The following is a 6,000-nucleotide window of genomic DNA, read 5'->3' as shown; positions in this document are numbered from 1 at the left end:
TACACACACACATACATTCTTTTGAATGTGAGTTACACATGTACGTACATTCTTTCCCCCCCCCCCCCCCCATTTTTGGCCTCCCTGTGGCACATGGAAGTTCCCAGGCCAGGGATCAAATTTGAGGCTGCAGCCATGACTTAGGCTACAGCTGCGGCAACACCAGATCATTAACCCACTGTGCCACAGTGGGAACTCCTATATTTTCTTTTTAAAAAATATTCTTTTCGGGAGTTCCTGTCATGGCTCAGAGGTAATGAACCCAGCTACGATCCATGAGGACACAGGTTCGATCCCTGACCTCTCAATCAGTGGGTTAAGGATCTGGTGTTGCCCTGAGCTGTGGTGTAGGTCGTAGATGTGGCTCAGATCCCGAGGTGCTGTGGCTGTGGCATAAGCTGGTGACTACAGCTCCAATTCGACCCCCAGTCTGGGAAACTCATATGCCGTGGGTGTGGCCCTAAAAAGACAAAAAAAAAAAAAAAAAAAGAAGAAGAAGAAGAAAAAAGCAGTCTGCAAACAAGCACCCCTTCATGGGGCTGTTACTGTAGACAGACAGGGTGGCAGGTCCCAGGAGAAAGGGAATTGGGCCTGGCTTTCTTGATGTGCGAGAAGCCTTTTTTTTTTTTTTTTTCTGTTTAGGGCTGTGCCTGAGGCATATAGAAGGTCCCAGGTTAGGGGCTGAATTGGAGCTGCAGCTTCAGGCCTAAGCCACAGCTGCAGCAATGCAGGATCTCAGCCGTGTCTGAGACCTACACCACAGCTTACGGCAACATCAGATTCTTAACCCACTGAGCAAGGCCAGGGATTGAACCCATATCCTCATGGATACTAGTTGGGTTTGTGACCAGCTGAGCCACAGGGGGAACTCCACAAGAAACCATTTGTAATCTAAGCCTGGCCACAATGCTTAAGAACAGGTCTCAGCAGTTAATGCTTTTAAGGGAACAAAAGAATGTACCAACAAACAGGTATTACCAGGACAAGTAAATAACCATATTGGAGACAGTATATCAGCTGTAAGGATGCCCAGTTCTGTTTCAAAGGAAAGAAACACATTCTTGAGCTCTTCTGCAGGATCCAAACCCCCTTGGGTGTTCAACCACCAGACTAACTAGAGCCTAAGGACAGATAATGCTGACCTTTGCTGACCTTCGAGACTTCAACTAGAGCCTGGACAGCGCTGTCAACCTCTGCCCCAGTTCTAGGCCAATTTCTACTTTGCCTAAGCCCCTTCATGAATATGCATGCACTGCCTAAGCTCCTTCATCAATATGCAGGTTCCCATAGCTTAAAACTTACCTAATTTTCTTTTCTTTCTTTTTTTTTTTTTTTTTGCCTTTTAGGGCCACACCCAAGGCATATGGGGGTTTCCAGGCTAGGGGTCCAACAGAGCTACGGCTGTCAGCCTACACCACAGCCACAGCAAAGTGGGATCCAAGCTGCCTCTGTGACCTACACCACAGCCCATGGCAACGCCAGATCCTTAAGCTACTGAGCAAGGGCAGGGATCGAACCCACAACCTCATGGTTCCTAGTCGCATTTGTTTCCACTGCGCCATGATGGGAACTCCAAAACTTACCTAATTTTGCTGTTCAGGGAGCCACTGCTTTAGGAAATGGCCCTGGTGTCCTCTTAATTTGTTGTGAGTAATAAAGTCCCTTCTCTTGCTCTTTGGCTTGGCTGTCTTTTGCTCTGACACCTAACAAGAGGCAAATCCAGCTCTGGGGTAACATTATTACACATGTTTTGTGACTGGGTTCCCTTGCACATTTTTTCCCCCTTTTTAGGATCATACCCTCGGGATATGGAGGTTCCCAGGCTAGGGAGCGAATCGGGGAGTTACAGTTGCTGGCCCACATTACAGCCGCAACAACACCAGATCAAGCTGTGTCTGCAACCTATGCCACAGCTCATGGCAATGCTGGATCCTTAACCCACTGAGCGAGGCCAGGGATCCACCCCGTGTCCTCACGGATACCACTGAGCCACAACGGGAACTACTCCCTTGTACAATCTGGATACACCACGTCTGATACATGGGTTGTCTAACACCACCAAGCAATGCTCCAACACCAGCTGGGTGTCCTACAGTGTAACTCAGTTCCCACACCCTCTACCTGAAAAGAGCATCACATCTCAGGGGTCAGGGCTCAGCCCCACAAGACCGCCCTCACTTCAGATGCCAATCTCAGTCCAGATTGTCACCTGTACTTCTGACCAAGTGGCTATGGACCAGAGGGTCCTACCGCCCCTTCCCTGGGACCCACTGATTTGCTAGAGTGGCTCAGGGGTATCTTTTATTTACTAGGTTACTGGCTTGTTGTAAAAGGAGATCACTCAGGGACAGCCAGATGGCAGACACATGGGGCGAGCTATGGGGAGGGGGGCAAGGAGCCTCCATGCTTTCTGAGGACACCACTCCCCCTGTATCTCCATGTGCTCATCAACCCAGAAACTCTCTGAACCCCCGCCTTTGGGGCTTTTATGGAGGCTTGATGATGTAGGCACGATTGATGAAGTCACTGGCCATCGGCCGTCAATTCAACCTCCAGCCCCATTTCCAAGGCCGGGGGTGGGGAAAGTTCCAAGCCTCTAACCACAAGGACGGCTCCCCTGGCCACCAGCCCCCCCCCCTTATCTCCTTATCTGTGGTCCCACAGTCTCTTCATTCACATCAGCTCAAGTGCGATGGAGAGGAGTTTGTTCAGAGTAACGATATCCCTTGATCACTCTCAACACTGAGGACATTCCAAGGGTTTGAGGAGCTCTGTGCCAGCAACAGGGACAATGGCCCAATATCTTTATTTTTATAAATCACAGCATCGCATCTTATCTCACCCACCTCCCAAATCGCCCTGATGATGGAGCCCCTCATTCAATGCATGTGTTTCTGAGTCAGGTTTCTGTCACTGCAGTCACAGGAACACATAGAAGGAATGGGATTGGTTTGGACATGGCACCTGTGGCAGTGTGGGCGTGGAGGGTGAGGCTGGGGTGGGAGGCAGTGAGAGGCTGGGACCGCAGTGCCCCTTAGAAATGGGGTGGCGACTGAGGGACAGATCTGGGAGATATTTAGCATATGATAGGTCTTCATTTTTTTTTAAGTTTTGGGAAAATTTATTATGTGGCAACAGATAATCCAGCATTTCAAACATGACACATGAAAAACCAAACTCCTAATCTTCAATTTGCAAACATAATCATCCCTCTGTCATCTCTATTCAGAGAACGGCAATGCCATGACTCTTGTCACTAAGGCTAGAACGTTGAAGACCTCCTTAAAATCTGGCTTCATTTCACATCCCAAAGCTGATGTAAGAACAAGGTCCACTGTTCTAACTTGAAACTCTACCCCCAGATACAATCACATCTTCTCATATCTGTTACCATCCTGGTCCACTCCCATCAAGCTCATGGTAAGTCTTTATGTATTTATTTATTTTATCCTGACAGCAAGAACAAGGTTTGTGGATCAGAGGCAGACCTATCATTTACTCAAAAAACACCCCCCCCCTTTTTGGTCTATTTAGGGCCACACTCACACCATATGGAAGTTCCCAGGCTGGGGGTTGAATCGGAGTTACAGCTGCCAGCCTATCCCACAGCCACAGGAATGCCAGTTCTGAGCCACATCTGCAACTTATATCATGGCTCACAGCAAACAGCAATGCCGGATCCTTAACCCACTGAGCGAGGCCAGGGATGGAATTTGCGTCCTCATGGATGCTAGTCAGATTCATTTTCGCTGAGCCACGACGGGAACTCCTTGAAAAATATCTTTATCTTGGGAGTTCCCGATGTGGCTCAGTGGCTTAAGAACCTGCCTAGTCTCCATGAGGATGTGGGTTCGATCCCTGGCCTCATTCAGTGGGTAAAAGCATCTGGCATTGCTGTGAACTCTGGTGTAGGTCGGAAGCTGCAGCTCCAATTCGACCCCTAGTTCCCCCAGCTCGGGAACTTCCATACGCCACAGGTGCAACCCTAAAAAGAAATAAAAATCTTTACCTTATGCTTCATTTTACCCCTTGGGGAGATGGGAGGACAGATGTCACATTGTACGTATAAAGGGGGGGTCTGTACTCTTGGAGAGAAACCCTCAAATGATGAATTTTGGAGCTTTTAAAACAATCCTCTCTGGGCAGAGAAGAAAGGGTCCCTCTCTGTTACAAGGTGAAAGCACGGCAAAGGAATAGCTCCAGGGGACAGAAGCTTGTAAATCTCTCTGGGGTAATTTACTCTGTCTTCCAAGGAATAGGTAACATTCACTTATCCCTAAACCTGGGATGCCAGTAAATTTTGCTTCAAAAGCCCTGGCCAGCCAGAAGCATGAAATGGTCACGCTCTTTCCGGAGAGCAGGTGAAACTGAGAGGATGAGGTGCCTGACCCTGGGCAGAGGTTGACAGAGGCTGAGGGGGTGACTTTGAGGTTTCTGGCTGGGGAAACTGTACGGTGAGGCTCTTCGCTGGGGTGGCAGACCTGGGAGGGAAGTAGGAGCACGGGGCTTTTTGGGGGGAGGGGGACAGGGAGGTTCTTGGGAAGATGTATGATGATTTCATCTTGGGACAAGCAGGTTTAGGTGCCTGAGGGTCATGTGGCTGGAGAGGCACAGTCAGCAGTTGGAAACCGAGTCTGAATTTCAACAGCAGATCTGGCCGCAGCTACAGCCATGGGAATCCTTTGCAGGCAGTGCTGGGAAATGGCCTGGGTTTGAGAACCAGGGACATGGGCAGCATGTGAACAGAACAGAAGACAGCGCCCGGGGGTTTTGTCAACATCCCGATTTCTGACAGGCAGGGTGACCCAAGCTGACAAAAGCCCTGGTCACGTCTCTTAGGCACGTGCCTCTCGGCTTGGCTTATTGTTATTGAACGTGGCTGCTCTTCCCATCTGCAAATCTAGGGCAGCTGACTTCCCTAGAAACAAAAGGGGAGTCCATCATTCTCTGAGATACCTGACAGAAGCCACCATCAAACTGGGAAGCAGTTTCAGATTTTTTTTTTTTTTTTTTTTTTTTTTAGGGCTGCAGCCATGGCATATGTAAGTTCCCAGACTAGGGGTTACATTGAAGCTGCAGCTGCCAGCCTAAGCCACCACCACAGCAACGTGGGAACGGAGCCAAGTCTGCCACCTATGCCACAGCTCATGGCGACGCCAAATCCTTAACCCACTGAGAGGAGCCAGCGATCGAACACGCCACCTCATGGATACCAGTCAGGTTTGTTACCATGGAGCCACAACGGGAACTCCAGCTTCAGAATTTCTAAGGCAGTGGCTTATAAGCCTGACCACACATCAGCATCAGCTGGGAGTTTGTTGTTGTTGTTTTAATATCAGTGCCTGGGCATCCTTGCAGAGATTCTGATTCTGATTGGTCTGTGATGGGGCCCAAGCACTTGTGTTTTTCCAGCTCCCAGGTGATGCTACTGGGCTTCTGGGTTTGAACAATCCCATGTTCAGGCACATGAGCAACTGCATTAAGGAATGAAGGGGCCGCTGCTGTGACTTGCTAATAAGACATTTATCTTTGCGCCCAGGAGCAAGTAAATTATCGTTATTGAGCCCCTACCCCAATGGTATTGCAACAGTAAGCATGTCCTTACCTGTGTTTTGAGAGCATGGGGTAGAAAAGGAGCAACAACGTCATTTGTACTGTACCTTACATTTTACAAGGAATTTATATTCATTGTCTTCTTGGAGCTCTACCCCCACCCCCACCCCACCCCTGCCGTGAGGTAAGCAGCACAGGCCCTGCCATCCCTTGTCTCGTTGAAATCAGTCACCTGTTTGCTTTCTGGAGCCAGGTCTGAAGCCCAGGTGCTCTGAGTCCAAATCCAGGGTTCTTCCCACAGCCCTAGAATTTTAATAATCAGTATGGCTTGCACTGCCTTATGCCCTGGTTACTGAGTATCTGTTATGCACGGAGTGTGAACAGGTGGCAGAGGGTGCAGAGCTGGCCAGAAAGAGCAAGGGATGGAGAAGCCTGGACACATGAAGG

The sequence above is a fragment of the Sus scrofa genome, chromosome 10 (genome assembly GCF_054392235.1).
Source record: "Sus scrofa isolate SSC_HxYL_T2T_F1_AM1 chromosome 10, Sscrofa_HxYL_maternal_Yorkshire_Landrace_v2.0, whole genome shotgun sequence".
NCBI classification, from domain to species: Eukaryota; Metazoa; Chordata; class Mammalia; order Artiodactyla; family Suidae; genus Sus; species Sus scrofa.
The sequence above is the reverse complement of the archived record's forward strand: the minus strand, read 5'-3'. Positions refer to the sequence as shown.